The sequence below is a fragment of the Frieseomelitta varia genome, unplaced genomic scaffold (genome assembly GCF_011392965.1).
Source record: "Frieseomelitta varia isolate USP_RPSP 00005682 unplaced genomic scaffold, Fvar_1.2 scaffold_545, whole genome shotgun sequence".
NCBI classification, from domain to species: Eukaryota; Metazoa; Arthropoda; class Insecta; order Hymenoptera; family Apidae; genus Frieseomelitta; species Frieseomelitta varia.
Genome location: NW_025110307.1, coordinates 373,518 through 393,592, shown reverse-complemented (window position 1 = coordinate 393,592; position 20,075 = coordinate 373,518). Strand labels below are relative to the sequence as shown.

The 20,075-nt window shown below is 32.4% G+C and overlaps 1 protein-coding gene and 1 long non-coding RNA gene across 4 annotated transcripts in view; one reads left to right on the top strand and one right to left on the bottom strand.

Annotated features, from left to right (window-relative positions):
* The window catches only part of LOC122533701, an 82,816-nt gene that overhangs the window by 11,458 nt on the left and 51,283 nt on the right, over positions 1 to 20,075 (bottom strand). Inside the window, exon 2 of one of the 3 annotated variants that reach the window (XM_043663684.1) lies at positions 1,391 to 1,450. The exons of 1 other annotated variant lie outside the window; for it this stretch is intronic. The gene's annotated coding sequence lies outside the window, so the exon portion shown is untranslated. Of the gene's footprint in view, positions 1 to 1,390; positions 1,451 to 4,308; positions 4,381 to 20,075 lie in introns of those variants that run through there. One more of the 3 variants, XM_043663685.1, reaches the window with a different exon arrangement.
* LOC122533704 lies at positions 4,451 to 6,913 on the top strand. Its single transcript, XR_006307761.1, has 3 exons — positions 4,451 to 4,769; positions 6,462 to 6,614; positions 6,852 to 6,913. It is a non-coding gene; the product is annotated as an uncharacterized LOC122533704 (long non-coding RNA).

The window sequence follows — 20,075 nt, the reverse complement described above, 5'->3', positions numbered from 1 at the left end:
TCTTTGTGAAATCTGCAAGTACAGTAATAAGTTTTTAATCAAACGATATTAACTTACTTGCAATTACTGTTATTGTTTTCAATAAATTTCACAGATTCTAAGTGTATTATTTTATCGAGAGACAGAAACGATAGGAATGTTGGCAGGATTAAATTTTTGCAGTGGAAAAAAAACCACGCAAAGAATCGTTAATTAATAAATACCTCCCCGTTTTGCAAGAATTTAGAGTGAAAATCTGTTTAAAATCTATGCAATTTAATTAACGATAGAACGATTCTTAATGTTTTACTTAAGCTTAAGAAAAATTTTTATGATTTGGATATATATTTTGAATCATTTTGTGTTCTTTTTCAACAAAATAATGCTTAATTAAATTTAAAATTTTTAATTAGTAAATATTACAGTTTTAAAACTTATTGAGAGAAGATATCTTATTGAAAAGAAAATTAATTTCGCTTGTAATATGTTCTGCAATGCTTATTTAAATTTAAAAAAAAACAATGTATACTATTTTAACTTATTATAATTACGTTATCTTAACTTATTTTGTTAAAATAAAAAGCAAGTTAGTAACTTTTAACACGAACTTTTAATAACTTCTCTATTGAAGTTTAAGGTTTAACAATGAGAATCGAAGAAACGTTTAATAAAGAATGTTTTAAAAAGTGTAAATACAGCGTAAATAATACAGCTGAAAAATGAAATGTTGTTATTCCTTTTCTCTCATCATATTTTCTTTCGTAATAGTCTGTGCATTATTAAATATTTTTATTTAAAAATCTAGTTATTTCAAATATTTCAACATATTTTGAAAAAAATACAACACTTTGATTTTGTTCTTTCAGAATTTAATTTTCTTTTGGAGATAGGTTCGAGGATTACATTCGTGGATCACATGTGCGCTATTACTTTTTTGTGAGTCCAAAACGAATGTTTGCTTCTTTTGGTTGCAAATACAGTCGTGCAGAGGTATCAAATATCAAAGTTTATATAAATACGCATTCGTTTACACACGTATGATAAACTACTGTTGCAATTTTTTAAATAAATTTTAAATAAATTTTCCACATATTCAATCATCATTTCGATTATTAATTGTAAGTACATTGTCATTTGCAAATATTTGCAAGAACTGCAAGATCAAATAATGTAGCACAGTCTATTTTTTTTATACAAAAAAACTCAAGATGACGGATTCGTGTCTCAAGAAAAAAATACAAAATAACGAAAAATTAATTACTACAGTGTACAACCATTTTAACTCTTGTTTAAAACACTTTTTCATATAAAAAAAAAAAAAAAAAAATGTGGACTTCAAATGCAAATGTAATAATGGAACTAACGTTTCTATTTGCCAAAGCTCATGAAACTATTTTATGACCTGACAAACATTTTATTTCCAGATGTTCCGAATTTTTGATTACAAGTCAGACTAGAAATGGTCGCCTCTCTACAACAGTAGACAGATTTCCAGTGATATTTAAATAATGAATTTAAGGCTGGCTTGCAAAAGTTATTTGAACATTCATCACAGAAAACTTTTATACACAGCTTCGAAAATTAACTTCTATACGCAGCTTTTAAAATTAAAAAAGTATATTAAAATAAAACAGCTTTTAATTTTAACATTTAATCACGACATAATTGTAGTATCGGAAATTCTAATTGCAGGTTTTCTAGCTTTAGTTACAAGACTAACAACCCTCGTAGTTTAACCCTTTCGCTGTCCAATAGAATTACTCAAAAAAAAAAAAAAAAAAAAAAAAAATGACCTATTTGCTCGTACGACGTGATGCAAGGGCCTAAACGGCGAATTCGCTTACCGCGTTGCCCTCATATCGAATGGGCTAACTGGCAAAAGGGTTAATAGGTTAAGTGACAAGGCGAGGTAAGGTCAATGGGCCAGGTAGCGGGAAAAATCTGGACGTTGGGAAAAACCTAGACTTCATCGGGCCCGGTAAGAATGGGGTATGCGATATATATATATATATATAGAGAGAGAGAGAGAGTCTGAAAAGTCGTAGCACAATTGAAGTCGCCAGTTGTTGGTTGATAAGCTTACAATTAGTTGTAATGCTCGCGATACTGTTAATTATACATCGTATTGCACATTTTCTATATAATGCTGTACTTATACGATATTAGGATACATAACGAATTCATTCGTATATTAAAAATCGTATTATTAAAAAGTCCAGTGGATAATGTACATAATTTATCGACATTGAATGAAGGAGCATATGGTATGGATAAATGTTTATAATCGTAAATAGGATGAAAACGGACGCTATAAATATTTCAAATATAACACGAAATTGAAAATATAATGTACGATATTTGAGATATTAATAGAATTATTTATTATTACAGGAAATATTGAACTTATGGTTGATGAACGATTTAAGTTTATTGAAATATTTATTGTATCATTAACATTGGAGTTTCAGTACGATGTTCTTTGCAGATAATAATTATCTAATTCAAAGAAAGTGGAAATACATATATTATGATAGGTAGGTGTAATTTTTTGATAAGAAGACGAGACTTGATATAATTAATTTGCAAAAAATGATCAATCATATAGCGCATATTGATTTCATGATTGATGGTGCGAACGAACTGCACTTTATGCATTTTATGCAATTTAATTAAAGAATATTTTGTTCCGGATGTCTTTTTAATATTTTCGCATGTTACGTGCATTCTGTGAATTCCTGCATTTATGAGAATTTATTAAAGTTCTCAATAATGCACAAACATCGGCAGTCTAATGATGACGCTGTAAAATACGTATCATTATTCTCACATCGAGGATTGGTTAGAATTTAACAGTTTCACAGTGATATCGAACTTCTCAGAAGAAACTCCGTTAGCATATCGACGATCTCAAATCTCTCACACGTGATTTACTTTTATCCACGAGATTAACGAACTTCGCGATTTAGTAGAGCTGAACGATCTCCTCGTGCCACAAGGGAGAAACTACGGATTCGAAAAGCTACGCTCTGCATCAAAATTACGTTCTCTGTAGCGAATTTTCATATAGCGAGTTACATTTCACAGCGAGGAAATAACGAAGACTTTACAATAACGAAGATCATTTGGAAAAAAAAAAACGCAGAGTGAATGTTGACCGTCCAAAGTGAAAAATTCATGTCGAAAAAAAGATGAAATTGACGTTTTAAAAATTTAAACGGTCTGATTTTTATCGCTACTTGACATCGAAGAAGAAATAAATAGCTCGTAAACAGAGGGGAATTATCAGAAAAGGGTATGACAACGATACAATTGCGTATCTATCGGACTGTTTCATCGAGGTGGAAAATGAGGAAACGAGGAGTTAATGGAAGGTTAATGAATGTAAAGGGAGATGAAAAAAAGAAAATAAATACAAGAATATAACGAAGGAAATAATTACAATTTTCCTGGAAGCAGTTTTATTGTACTATACACTACATATTTTACTTGGAAATGTATAATTTCATTAATTTTCGTGTAATTATATAGAGATTCATTTTGAATAATTTGTAAACCTTTACTACGTGGATGTTCATGAGACTTTTATTGCTCAATTTTCTGGAACGATTGTTTGCAACCAACGTTGTAATTTCAAGAGAAATTTTTTTCTTTCAAATTATTTTTAACATGTACAATCAGTCACAAGATCGTCACACTGCGCATTCTGATATTTCATTTTTAAATCAATAAATAATAAATTAGATTATCTCGATGTCTTATCTGTGAAGAACAGTTTCTGAGAACAAAATGACGGATAATTTACTAGATTATAATGCGGTCAGCAGCGTAGAAAATCTACGGCTTATATATATTTGTTATATTTTGAACGCGAACGTTAAAATTAAACTTTTGCTATGATCTTTCCACGTTTCGACTGGTTCAATTTTGTAACATGAGCGCGCAATTAAATTAAATCCAATATCCCGTTATTTCAATACCTCGAACGACTATATATTTAAAAAAATAGTCGGTTTTGCCTCCCTTATTCAAATTCAACGACACTAAGGAAACACTCGCGAAAGAAAACGAAAGAAAAAAACAAAAAGATCTTGGAATCTCTCGTTCACGTTATCGCGAAAAGTGTTCACATTCAGTTAAATTTCCGATCGATTGAACAATCGGGAAATAAGTTAAATCGCCGGCGGATTCTCCGATAAGGGAGGATGGGGAAGAATTCGCAATTACGGAGGGCCATTTCTCAGGCGAGCTACTATAAAAGAGAGAGAGAGAGAGAGATAGAGAGAGAGATAGAGAGAGATAAGGAAAAATATTTTTGTCTTTGTGCGTTACCTCGCTGCGGGCATCCGACTCCTCCGGAGAGCGATGCCTACGAAGCCGAACTCTCGCGTGGCGCACACGAACAAACACATACGCATACACATATATACACACATACACACACAAACACAAGCACGTAAGCTCGCGTACGAGGCTGATGGCGAGCCACGCGTGTTGCCGACGCCGTCTCCTCGCGGCCCCCGAGGAGGCCGGATGACGCTTCGTCCGTAAGTTCGCGCTCGCCCGTGACTTCCAGGCCAAACGGCTAAGTGGGTCACCTCCCGTAAGGGACAGTCCGCTCTTCCGATGATCCTTCAGCGGCGAGGATGGCGAGGAAGGGGGGTTTTTGCCAAGCGCCGTCGCGTACAACCGTCTACGTGCGTGACGGTTCGCAGTGCTCGGCGCAACTAACACCTGCCGATACGAGACGAAAGCCTCGCCACGGCAGAACCTGCCCTTTGACGTCCATGCACGTAAGAATGCCTTTGTACACGTTTATATTTATTACACACGATCGAGTGTGCCGTCCCCCGCCCTCGAGATGTCACCCGCCATGGAAAATTTCAGAACGCGAAACGCACGAAGTATATCATTGAAAGTTGACCGTTCTCCTTCTCCTCTGTCGCGCGGGGTTTTCGTTCGAGGGGAGAGAGATTGTTCTGCGAATCTTTTGTTATATATTGGAGGTCGAAACGAAAGTTGTAATTCGGGTAAGTTGAAATTTGGAAACTGTCGAGTGAATTATCTCTGCCTCGAGCACCCGCGAAAGTCTTTAAGCTTTTAGTGGATCGTGCTGCAACTTCGTTACTTTCACTGGGAAGTGCTTGGGAAATCTCTAAAAATATGTTTAGCTGTTTACGATAATGTGCGTAAGCGTTATTTCACGGTGAGGTTAGGTCGGGGTTATTGATTTTATCATCGAAACGTACATTCGTGAAATATTTCCGAGGATTTGCTTGATATATGGCCGCAAACGTAAATAGAGAGAGTGAGGGTTTAATATCTTGCCGTGTCTTAATTCGCTTTGTAACGCTTCGAAGCCTCGGCTTTTGTACTCTTCAGTTCGTTGTTTTCAAAAATGAAATTCGATTTTTGTCGCGAAATATTTTCCCCTCTCAGAAATTGCAAAAATTCCGTCGACTGTAAAAACACTTTGAAAAAACGAAATTTTTCACGTGACTGAATTTACAATAAATGTGAAAATCGAAGCCTGCCAATGGCCCCTTTAAAAATTGTTGCATGATCTTTTTTTTTATTGCGGCATGACACCAAGTTTTATTATAATATTTGTAAGATTCGAAGTTTGGTGAATTATATTAATAACATAATAAACAAATTATGTTCTTAAAATCGTAACTTTTCAGATTACAGGTCCTCAATATTCAAATTTTCATAAGAAGATATACACTCTTTATCAAAATAGATATACATTCTTTATTAAATTTCTTGTCATAAATTCGAATGAATTTCGCTAGTAATATTCCCTGCTAAAGAGTCTTCATTTAACAAGTGATATTAAACTTTTTGCTACTATTCACGCAAATTACGTTCGTTTTCTTAATTAACTGACGTTGCATGTTCCTTTAATATCTTTAATATCTTTAATATCTAATTTGGTAAAGGCAGTATTTGGTAATTGCTAGGTTTCAAAGAATTTTCTAGTTTTCCTAGTCCTTTCACTAGTTTCCTTTCATTCGCACTGATGTGACATGATGAAACTTATTTTTAACTGATTTGAATATTAACTCTTCGAGAGAATTTCATTCCGTAGAATATCTACAATTCTCAATTTCTACAGGAGTACAATCTGTGCTTCAAACCGAGACGAGAAATTAATTAATTCGTGTTACGATCCTCAAATAACGTTATTACACAAACTATCAATAATTAAAAAATTAGAATTATCGTATTTAATATATTTTATGTGTATATGTCAGTGAAAGAATTTCTAAATTGTGCTATTTATTTGTTCGTCGCAGATATTAATACTTTGTCATTGTGCCAAAGGACAAATTAAAATGAAGAATGAATAAGGGTTGAAATTATTATAAAGTCACATTCAAACGTTCAAGCTTTATTAAGAAGTGAAAAAAAGACTGTATCTTCCTTCGCTAAATTTCCCCATATAAGGCAGGCGAACTTTGAAAATTATAGCGCCGTTTCAGAACATGCACCAGCACTGTATTTTATTGATGTCCAGTACTTTGAAGTCTAAGTATAAACCTTGCTAGCACGGTGCCACTAATCCGTGACAAATTGGGCAAAGTAGAGGCTGCATTTCATCGAATCAAGGAACGTTTGACGTATAGACCGGTGACGTACGGGAACTTGTATATCTCTAAAACCCTAAAGCGCTTTGATGTTTAACGGTGAACGCACATTTCTCGGAAACGTTGCTCCCGTTGAAATTAAACTAGCCGCTTTCCACCGCTGTAAATTTGCGCCGGGATCCCCTTTGTACAAGTTGTACAAGTGCAAACGCATTTCACGTTCATTTACACCGTGTTTCTAAATGAGCCTAATCACTCTGCAAAGCCGATTCATCAGTTGCCCAGGTGTTAATGGTCATGGCACTGTTTGCTGAACGAATTATGTCCAGACGATACAAAACATTAAGGGACCAGGACAATGTGAAATTTAAAAAAAAATCGATTTTTTTTTGTTTTAAATAGTAGTTTGAAGTTTTGGAAGTGAGATACAAAAGGTCCTAGCCTTTAAAACGACTTATTTTGGGGTATAATAAAAAATCCGCGGATACAGAATAATTGAATTTGCATCGCTGTTTACAACTTTAACCAGTATTATAAAGTGTAAATCGTGTGATTCGAATATTACTTTTGGCGAATCGAATATTAGGGGACTTGGATTCAATAATTTAGTTGTGAATTGTAGAGAACTGTGAGCCGCGATATATAAATAAAAAAAGTAAGTAAACTACCGTTGCTTTGCAACGATTCCCTAAAATTTAATGTGCAATATTTTTTTCCTACGACAAATAAAAGATGTTCACATTGTTTTGTAAAACAAGTACATTTATTCGAAAACGGAAGATTCAAATCAAACAATTTTATTTTATATTTTTCTCTTGTTTTTCGTTTTGTGAGGAATTCATTCCCTGTTCATTCTGACGCTGTATATTAGTATCATTGATTTATAAATATTTTAACTAATTTTAACTAATTTTTCACTGAATGAAAACAATTGATATAAATTGATTATATGGTTCACATGAAACCGGCCGGCCTGACTTCGACAGAATGCAAACGAATCGACAGTTGCACGTCGCGGTCAAATGTAGTTGGTCTTCTCGACATGAAATTTGAACAGAACGCGCCGCGTGTGAGAGTCAAACGGTTAAAGTCGATTGACACTTGTCAGGGGAAAATAAACCCTCGTAGAATTCCATCCCAGCACCAATTTCCTCTCGATATACAAGTATAGTAGTCCTGTTACTGTGTTCTCTAGGGAAAACAAGCTGGCAGCGTAAGAGAAGATTGAAGGTTGAATTCACTAGATCTCCAGTTCTCAGATAAAAAAAAAATTCACAATAGAAGAGATTAGATTTAAAAAGTGTCTATTGAATCAATTTTCGATTCCAAATTGAAAGTTTATTATTTCCTAGAATTATACTTTTTTAGAATCACGTAATCACAGTTAATAATTTTAATGATTACACAGTTAATAATTTCATCCTAATTTTATTTTAGGAAACGAAGAAATTTGTAATGTTTTTTTAAAAAGATATCTGATGTAGTAAATTGTGCAAGAAGTAAGAGTTTTTGAATATTTTCTTCGAGCTTGGGATATTTTTTATATGTTTGAAAATGGAACGAAAATAGCCGAAGTTTTTCAGTGAAAAATTCATTTACATAATTCAACGTTTCCAAAAATAGACAATGCTGGGAAACTTACGTCCATAATTTAGAAATGATTGATTATATAATAAGTGGTGGCACTATGGAAAGGAAATCGACTCGCAGTCAAAAGTTATAAGGATGCAATATTTTAAGAAGTTTGAACACCAGTATTGGAGGATGCTTCGCAGGTGCCGTTTTAAAACTTTGACGCAAGTGAACTATTGTTAACTTAACTTTATGCCAACTATTTTCGAGTAATGCGTTTTTTCGCTTTATGCTACCTGGATTAGAGGGGAAGAATAATTTAAGTGTTTCAAAGCGGGATTTTTCGAGTCCAACGAGTGTTTTAGTCTTCCAGCAGTTATCATTTCAATAACATTAATTCTTCTAACGCAATGTATACTGTAATTTCGTCTTATAAATACTTAAATTACGTACAGTGAGGATCAGTAAATTTTTGACACTTTAAGGCAATTTTTTTCATAAGAAAAATCACATAACAATCGATAAAAATTCTGGAAAAGTGATAGGGAACAGATAAAAAATTGGGGATCAATTTATTCTACTCTTTAAACAGTAATAATTTTGACAATACTGATTTCATTTTGATCTTATACTTTCATTTCAGATTTTAAAATATTTCAAAATTGCAAGGGAAATAATGATATCTCATAATTTAATATCTAAAGAGACAGTGAATTATATTTAATTTCCGATTTAATTGTAAGGAAACAATCTATGATCTTGATGTAACTGAATAAAGTTTCTCCAATATTATTTACGATGCTACTGCAAAATATATCGCAAAAATTAGAGAATGAGACGGAATTCCTATAATTTCTTGCGTAAATTTCATCAAACGTGCCACCTTGTAGATAATTAATAAGATATTGCATAAAAGAGACGGAAAGCAGAAAAGATTTGAATAAATGGGTATATAAATGAGAATTACCACAAAATGGAAGATGAGCATTATCTGTTCATTCGACGTAGCTGCGAAGTTAAATTGAAATTCACATATTTACAGAAAGTAATATCCTCCTCTAAGTGACGATGCTAAAACGGTCAACAGAAATGGAGTACGTCAGTCAGAGTTTTCAATTACGGAACGAAGTTGAAGAAAATTCCGCAGGAATTTTATCTGCAGAAATGCAGGTTACTGTTGTTTACCTTGTTGCTTTTTAATTTGGATTTTCAGTTTCGTACTGTTGATTACGTTTCACATTAATTTTATACATTCGACGAAGTAATTATTATTTCACTTTACTCTTTGAAAATTTCTTATATATTTACTTGATATACAATGTAAATGTATATTTTCAATTTTTAATATTATTCAATATAAAATTATTTAATATACATATACATATATATATTCAATATTTAATTAGTACAATTTTCGAGAAATTAATTGAATTTGCAATCCATGTCTTTAGTAAGTCATAGGTAATATTATTCAATATTTTGTATTAATTCTTGCATTAAATAATTTTATTTTTATTCTATAGATAAAATCTCCTAAGTGTAAATTCTGTAAAATGTAAATATGCTATCTAGTAAACGATAAAAGTCTTATAAAGTAGCTGGAAAGTAGTATTAAACCGTAACTAGCCAGACACGAGTATTTCATCGTCTCGCTACGCGTAAATGTTATTAACAGAACAAATCGAATCGTTCACTTAATATCGCGATATATAGTTAAATTAAAAAGATTCAACCAACCAAGCCGAGAATGTCGAAGTAAGCCGTTAATCAAAGAACCGGATGACGAGGGTGTGCCGGAAAAAATTCAGCGAGGAGCGAGACGTGATATAAGCGGGCCTCTGTTCCAATCAATCGACTACACTCGAATGCGATTTCTTGAAAGATATCGAGTGATATCCAGTAAAGCAAAGACCTGGTGAGTGCAGCTTTAGATAGTCTATCGATCGTGACTAGAGCGACCACCGTTCACCCTTAAAGGTACAAAGTTAAAGCGCACAGCGAGTTATATATCGTACCGCTTCTTTTTTTTTCTGCCCCTCCTCCCCCGCCCGTTTTTTATATTTTCCTTCTTTCTTTTTTTTTTCTTCTTTTTTTTTCAATGCACGTGTAGTACGAAGCTGGGCTTGCCGTTAGAGCATGTGATTCCATCAGCCGTACAACCCCTCCGTACGTGTACTTTTACGTCACAGTGTCGATGCATTTTGACGTCACGTGTTGTTTGTAATATCGAGAACAACATGGCCGAGATAGATAGAACGTCGCGATAGATAGAATGTCGCACGAACGAGTATTTCATTTCCATATCCACCGTTTATCAACTTTCGCAATGAAAAACAGCGCGATCCGTTTCGCAACAACTTTCTTCGTAATTAAATACTTGATATTAAATTCCCAGGTACGACCTGGTTAAACGTTATCAGGTTTTTGATGAATGAAAATCGTCGCGTATTGTTTGTTCGAGGGACAATTTGACAAGGATGAAGCTATGCCTTGAAATAATTTAATGTTTGGATTCATAGTACGGAATATCATTTGCGACAAAAATTGTAGCACACTGTGCTTAATGCTGGCGGGTTTTGTAAATTTTGGATTTAATAAATATTTAAAAAATATTACAAAGATTCGTAATAAAAGTTGTCCTACTTGAAAAGTTTATTTGAAAAATAATTTGATAAAGAAAAGAGTGATATAATAATACGCAGGGGTATGTTCGTGCATAGGCACTGCGGAACTGCAGCCCTAATTTTTCTCGATATATTTATTGGTTTACTTATTTACTCGCTTGTAATATTTCATTTTATCATCAATCCTACACAGTTCTCTTATTTTTCGATAAATATCCATTGTATTTACAATGTGTATACATATATATTTCGGAAGTTGTAGCATCTTTTCAAGCCATTGTATATATATTATATATGTAATACTGTAATAACAATAAAGTATTTATAAAGTATGTACAGAAAATAGAGAATTGTTCGTGTCAAGAATAATAGTTATTACTGGTGAGAATTATAAATTTTGGATTTAATAAATACTATATATTGTAATGTTATCAAGATTCGTAATAAAAATTATCCTGCACTTTTGTTTGATAAAGAAGAAAGTAATATCTTGAAATAATTAAAAATTCGCTCATAGAGCATAGAATATTGTTTGTGTTGAGAATCGTAATTACCATATTTAATATTGCAAGAGCTGTAAATTCCACAAAATATAACGATAACATTGCACCAACTATTGAATTAAATTTATACGAAGTTTTAAAAATTGTTACCTAATTATTCCCAGAAAGCTGAATATAAATATGAAAGAATAAATTTTCAACGAGAATAAATAGTCTCTTCACTTTAATTTAATCCTTTCTTGGAAATTTAATATCGTTACGTATTTTAATAATTGAGTGTATACGAGATTGATTAACTTTTTTAATTCTTCAGTGATTGATCAAGTTATTAGTAGACGAAATAACAATGTTAAGTTGTATTAAAGTTGTATCAAACAAATTCGATTACATTAATTAAATTAAATTACAAAAGGAAAAATTTCTTTATCATGCAGTATAATATTTTTTCTTTTATTTATTACATTATAAATGTTGTCAATCTATTTACTGCCATCTTATTATGTAAGAAAATTTGATAAACATAATTACTGTAGTAAATAAAATAATAATACCAAATTGTGTTAAAGTTAAACAAACTATTTAAATACATTAAGTTTCTAATAATTTATACAGTATTAGATATTATACATATTATACAGTATGGATTTTTTTCTTCTATTCATTAAAGTATAATTGTTACAATTAATCAATTAATTAATTCATTTGCTACGATATTATTAGAAATTGATCAACACTTTTTACGTTATAGTTGATGAAGTTATTAGATATTAAATAATAGTAAACTGCACTGAACAAACTATTATATTTGAGTATATTAAATTTCAAGATTGAAACTTTCCGATAGTTTATATCATGCAATGTAAAACTACTAACAGTACACCGTTATATTTGAGTATATCAAATTTCAAGACTGAAACTTTCTGATGGTTTATAACATCATGTAATGTAAAACTTTTCCTTTTATTTATCAAACTATACATTCTTACAATTAATCAGGAATCTATTTGGCACTGTCTTATTGTGTAAGAAAAAGTTAGCAACGTTTCTTACACAGTTCAACAATTATTTAACATTCAACTTTAATATAATATCATCATTCAATTATTCTTCGAATACATTATTTTATGTACAAATATACAGAGTGTCCCATTTCTATCTACAAATGCAATTATCTTCGTTATTCGAAAAATGTTACAAATGTAATTTATTTAGTAATTTTCATGTTAGTTTGTTCTTCTTGTATCAGTCAGCTGGTCATTCCACTTAAAAAAGTATTAACTTATTATGTATATACAGTTAAAGTCAAAATATCTTCTAAACTATTAATTTTTCGATATAAATAAGCGAGTACTTTTTTTTTTTTATAGGGACTTGCTACATCGATTGATGTAAAAAAAAGAATTATGTGATTCCATTTAAAGAAATAGTATCGACCTTCATATTATGCATTTGCGCGTCCACCTAGAAACAAACTAATTGCATTAAATCATCGTTTCTTCGAAACAGAACAAATTGTATTTGAAACACTTCTCGAATAACAAACAGTTATGAAGATAATTGCATTTGTAAATTAAAACAGTATAGTCTGTGTGTATAAACATGATGAACTTAATAAAAGCAAAGGTATTATATTCCCTTTCATTGAGGTGATCACCTAATTCAGAATATAATGTAACGATTATCAATATTAAAGTGCATCGCTTGTTTACTTCTTCCACCTCGTCTCCTTTCGCATTTTTATTTAATTTTCCTCCCCTCCCCCTCGTTTTAATAGTTGCAAATAATTTCTTAATCGATAAGCTGACCGGCGATATTACAATCAAGAATGATAATTGCAAAACTGAACAGGTTAATTAGCCTAGTTTCGTGAAAGCCTTGAAACACCAATGAACCATGTTTGCGCTTAAATGAAGTTTAAATTCGATACATGTGCCAATAAATTAACATATTAACAATTAACAGTATTTTCCATTGGATCGACGTTCTCACGTTTTCAAGGACGAAATACGATACTTCACCTTTTTTTTCTTTCTTTCTTTGGTTTATTTATTATCGTTACACGTTGTCGATATTTTCTCTTGTTTCGAAGATGTACTAATGACGAGGATTAAAATTTCCATGTATCCGTCGTTCGTAACATTACAATGATTTATAGATTTTTGTATCGACAGGTTCTGACATTTATGCTCCCATTTGAAGTCAGATAAATGAATTTCAGAAACGAAGAGAATTGTCATTTTATCATTTCAGTTTCAATTACATATAATTATGACAAGGGAAATTTTATTTCATACACATCTCTGTATTTTTGATTTTTTTTTAAATTCCACAAAATGCACAAACATCCACAGTTTATATTTATTATCTTGTTTGAAAAGTATGAAACGATTTTATTTTATATATTATATATTATGCATCCTACACATTTCTTGGCTGCCATTGTAATTAATTTTCATTCAATTTCACATCATTAAAGTTTTCATAATACTTGTTGTTACATAGTTCCATAAAAATTGCAAATAATTTCGAGTGTTTTAAATTCAGACTTTAAGAAGTTCTCTATGTAATTTCTTACAAATTTTGAAGTCGTTTTTATACACCTTTACTCTGCATTTTGCATCGTTACTCTGCATGAATATTATATTTTAACTGATTAATTATTTACTTAGTAATCTGGATTAATTTCTGCGTTTTATATGAAACCAGCAGGTGCCCCATTTATGAATGGGAATCCATATTAACCATACGCGAAATATACGCTTCTATCTTTAATAAAGAATTTAATTTTTTATGGAAATTGAAGTTACGACGAAGTTTCTAAATCTTTTCCTTCTTCGCTGGTTGATGATGCTATCTAATAGCGGTAATATCTTAAAATTTTACTTTGCCTATGTTGTGTTAGATATAACTAACACAACATAGGCTATATCTAATAGTATCTTAAAATTTTACTTTGCCTATGTTGTGTTAGATATAACACGAATATACACAAACTAATAAATGTATATGCACAACGTGGTTCTTTTCGTATTTTGAAATTTCAAATTTCAATTTGATCTCGTCTATTAAACCTTATAACATTCATTAAAATTACAATTAACAAGTGTCTTGTATTTTTAAATTTCCATCGCCATTTTTACATTTACAAATTATTCACAAAAACTAATTAATATATCGTTGGTAAAACATTTCTTTGCACGATCATTTCATTGTTTCATTTGAAATCTTACAGTTTCTTGAGTAAGATGTACGTATAAATTAGTCACATTATAGTTCATCAGGTTATTATTATACAATACTGTCGAGATTTGAAGACGCATGATATTTCCCTATCTGCGAAGCAATCGTACAAATTGAAAGCATGAATTGTCTGAGGAAAGCATTATCTACTGAAAATTTTATTAGGAGGTAAACATCACGTGGGTGGAACCCTATCTGTAAATTTGCACAGTTATTTCTTACTGGATGACCTTCTCATAAATTACGGAGTAATTTGCAAGGGTTGTTAACAAGCATACTAGTACGAGGGGAATAACATTCCTTCTTGAGTAGTTTTAGATTATTTTTTCACGGTCTCTGAATGATCGTAGAGAATTTATCAGTAAGTTCATTAACAGTTCATTAAGACTGTAGATGTTTGTAACAATTGATATTTTTTTGTAAATTCGAAGAGGCAAAGATTCATTCCACTAAATTACATTTCTCTTTCTACTTTTGAATATTAGGCAACTGTATTGTGTATGTTTGACGATATAACGAAGTAATAATCTATGAGGATGAAAATATAACTTATCACATTTTTTTTGGAGATAGAAAACTGCGAAATTTCGAAATACGAAAATTTCACTCAAGAGTCTTAGGATAATTTCTCAATGTTCAATATTTAATATCAATAATTATAATTCTAAAATTCTACAATTTTTAATATATCAATACATTACGTATTCTTTCTTGTACGAAATGTTATTTAAGTTTTTCATTTTTTGAGCAAGTACAGTACTCGGTAATAGGAATGTACGTTAGAGCCATAAAAATTCTGCAAAATAGGATGAAAGATCGAAACCATAAATTTTAACGAACAAAGTTTGCGTTTGCATGTAAGTGAAATGTTATTGCCTTTTACTTTCACCTGCGAATGCTCATGAATGTCTCAACGCACGCAAGAAAAAAATGGAATAGCGCCGATAAAATTTTTATTATTAAAAAAAAATTACCACATTCAGAGTTTTTGTTCGCGGACTTGGAAGTATCCTTTACGTTCTTTATCTTTTTTTTAATGCTTTGAAAGAGTTTTGCAAACTCTCCACCCTTTTTATCATTTTAAATAAGATAAGCTGTTCTTAAGATGCCTCATAGTTAATGTAATAAATTATAAAGATAAAATTCAACATCCACAGAAAGAAAGCTCTTTCCGTTCTAAAGATAAGAATTTTGTTCTAAAGTTACTTTCTTTCTAAAGCTAAAGAAAAATCAAACACGTTTAAGGCTGAACAGTGTGTTTGGTATTTCATGTTATTAAATATTGTATGTAACGTTTTAAATTTTATAGCAGATTTATAAGAAACTGTAAGAGAATATAATAAGAAATTGATCACTTTTATAGCAATTCATTTAATTCAAGGTAACAGCAAATTGCGTCTAAAGCGCAAAGCAATATATTTAATAAAATCAATTTTATAGCGAAATATGAAAAAAATTTATAAATATAAAAAATTAATGAGTATAAAGAAGACACGAAAGATTGAGATTAGTTTTAATTCATTTAATGACTATTTCTTTCAGAAAATTTCGGAAATATTGGACTCGATTCAACCGGCCATTTAATTTCCAATTTTTTCATCCCCTTCGTCGTTCTTAGATAAGATTGAGAAGAATGCCGACGATAATTTACCTTCCACCCTCAGAGGAACAACTTTTATATGGAGCATAGTGGAAGATGCCAGATATATTAAATAATATTTATTAATCCCCCGAGAGGCTAACAAGAACGAACGAAATGCGACATAAACTTATTGCGAGATGCTTGCAATAATTTACACAATAATTTATTCGAAGTTAAAAGTCATTTGAAGTTATTTAAAGAGGATAACGCGATACAATGTACTGAACAAATATACCAACATTTATTTTTTTTAATATGTATTAAATAAATATAAATATTTTTTAATATGTATTAAATAAATATAAATATTTTTTAATACTTATTAAATAAATATAAATATTTTTAAATACGTATTAAATAAATATAAATATTTTTAAATACGTATTAAATAAATATAAATATATATTGAACAAATAAATGTATACGTTTGAAGATGAATGTCAAGAAAATATCCAACACATGTATATTCAGTACGTAAAATTATTTTTTGCTGAAATTTCAGTTTTCAAAAATACAAATTTGTATAAAAATCCACAGTCCACTAATAAAATAAACTTCATCAAACTGTCTGTCCACTCTAGTACGGATTAAACACTCAAAAGGGTTAGTGATAATGATTAGCTGTGTTCAATTCTAGCTGTATGCAATTTCGATACCATGCCAGGTCGCAATCTATGTAACTTCATACCGTTAAGTTTTATTATGCAATAAGCTTATAAGCGACGTTTCCGGTATTTCGCCCCAAGATAAACATAAGGTTACGTTGTGAGATGAGCCTTAAAAGGTTAATTGCGAGACATAAATAGTGAATGTAACATCGTTGATGCGCCATGCAACACACGTACACGATACTTTATCCAAGCATTGCTGTGGATGATGTGATTTTTACGATTTTCGTGAACAGACCTTTCAGCGACAGTATAAACAACAATCGTCATTATCGAGAAACAGCGCGCGAATAAATGCATCGATTACATGCACAGTCTGTTAAATTTTTCCTTTCTATGAAAAGAAAAATGCATCGTATCACGAGTTTTCCAATTGCACGTAATATCGCCTCCCCCCACCTTTCATTTTCCTGCGAAATATTCCACATCCACTAATACGAAATTTACTCTTGACACAAACATTTATTCACGTGAAAGTTGGGGCTTCACAGATCGTAACTTGCGAATTTGATCTTCTTTACACGATATTTTTCAAAGTATTCCTCTTAACGCTGCAATGGCCGAGGAAGGACGAGGTAGAAAATGAGGTAATATTTCTTTTCAACGTAGAAAAATAATACTTTTGAAAAAGGAGATCAGGCTTCGGTATCAAAGACACGGTACTTTGTAAAGTAATATTTTATAAATACTTTGTATTCATTTTCTTCGGATGTTTACTACTAGGAACGTTAAAACTGCAAAATTACAAGAAACGCAAATGCGATATAAATAAATAACGCAAAGTGTCCCAAGTGTAGTTCATTAAGACTTTATTCTCTGCAACAAACAACCTCGAAAATATGAACGGGCGAAGCCCAATAATTAATATAAATCGACAGAATCCCGAGTATTTTATTTCACTTTCTCTGCGATAGAAATTAGCGAGGGAAATTCAATAAAATTAGATACTACTTCCAAAATCAAGTGATTCAACTCGAAATTATTACGACTTTGGTCAAAGAGTTAATATCGTCGAGATTGCTTGGACAGCAAACGAAGAAAAAGAGTTAATTACAAAAAGGGATATAATTCAACTCTCTTACTTGCTCAGCAACTTAATCCCATTAGTCGGCAGCGAGTTAACGATTTCTACGAAATTGTACAATGTTCGTGCAAACTTTGAAAATAGGAAAACGTTTTCGGCTGAAATTTGCGATATTGTATCAGGAGAGAACATGAAGAACGAGGATATACGACAAAAAATCTAGGGCCAGCTGAGATCCTGACATTTTAAAATTACAAAAAATATTCTCACGCCAATATCTCGAAAACCACGTGGTATTTATGACTGAAATACGAGATTTTGTATCAGGGGATCACAAGAACCCAAGAAGTGGCACGACAAGCCGCTGAAAAGTTGTTCAGATCCAGAGGTTTATAGAAAAAGTTTCAAGTGGGAATATCACGAGAAGTAGAACGTGCTTCTCGCTGGAATTTTGAATTCTTTATCAGGAGAACATAACCATCGAAGAGGTGGCACGATAAGGCTCAGCGGCGAGCGGTTCTCCAGATACAGAGATTTCTAGAAAAAATTTCAACCGTCAATATCTCGAGAAACCGAAGGTGCATCTCGCTGAAATCTTGAACTCTGTATCAGGAGAATAAGACAATCGAAGAGGTGGCACGACATACCACAGCATCGAGAGATTCTCCTGATACAGAGGCTTCTAGCAAAAACTTCAAGCGTCAATATTTCGAGAACCAGCAGGTGTTTCTCGCTGAAATTTTGAACTTTGTATCACGAGAACATGACAATCGAAGAGGTGGCAAGACACGTCGCAGCATCAGGAGTTTCTCCCGATACAGAGGTTTCTAGAATAAATTTCAAGCGTCAGTATCTCGAGAACCTGGAGGTGTTTCTCGCGGAAATTTTGAACTTTGAATGATGAGAACATGACAATCAAAGAGGTGGCACGACATGTCACAGGATCAAGAGTTTCTCCTGATACAAAGGTTTCTAAAAACAATTTCAAGCGTCAATATCTCGAGAACCCGGAGATGTCTCTCGCTGAAATTTTGTACTTTATATCAGGAGAATATGACAATCGAAGAGGTGGCACGAAATTTCAAGCGTCAATATCTCGAGAACCCGGGGAAGTTTCTCGCTGAAATTTTGAACTTTGTATGAGGAGAATATGAAAATCGAAGTGGTGGCAAGACATGTCGCAGCATCAAGAGTTTCTCCTGATACAGAGGTTTTTAGAAAAAACTTCAAACGTCAGTATCTTGAGAAACAGTAGGTGTTTCTCGCTGAAATTTTGAACTTTGTATCAGGAGAACATGACAATCGAAGAGGTGGCACGACATGTCACAGCACCAAGAGTTTCTCCCGATACAGAGGTTTCTAGAATAAATTTCAAGCGTCAGTATCTCGAGAACCCGGAGGTGTTTCTCGCGGGAATTTTGAACTTTGTATGAGGAGAACATGACAATCAAAGAGATGGCACGACATGTCACAGCATCAAGAGTTTCTCCTGATACAGAGGTATCTAGAAAAAATTTCAGGCGTCAATATCTCGAGAACCCGGAGGTGCTTCTCGCTGAAATTTTCAACTTTGTATCAGGAAAACATGACAATCGAAGAAGTGGTACGACATGTCACAGCATCAAGAGATTCTCCTGATAAAGAGGTTTCTGGAATAAATTTCAAGCGCCAATATCTCGAGAACCAGGAGGTGTTTCTCGCTGAAATTTTGAACTTTGTATCAGGAGAACATGACAATCGAAGAGGTGGCACGACATGGAAGAGCATCAAGAGTTTCTCCTGATACAGAGGTTTTTAGAAAAAACTTCAAGAGTCAGTATCTCGAGAAACAGTAGGTGTTTCTCGCTGAAATTTTGAACTTTGTATCAGGAGAACATGACAATCGAAGAGGTTGCACGACATGTCGCAGCATCAAGAGTTTCTCCCGATACAGAGGTTTCAAGAAAAAAATTTAAGGGTCAATATTTCGAGAACCCGGAGGTGTTTCTCGCTGTAATTTTGAACTTTGTATCAGGAGAACATGACAATCGAAGAGGTGGAACGACATGTCACAGCACCAAGAGTATCTTCCGATACAGAGGTTTCTAAAAAAAATTCGAGCGTCAGTATCTCAAGAAGCCGGAAGTGTTTCTCGCTGAAATTTTGAACTTTATATCAGGAGAACATGACAATCGAAGAGGTGGCACGACATGTCGCAGCACCAAACGTTTATCCCGATACAGAGATTTCTAGAAAA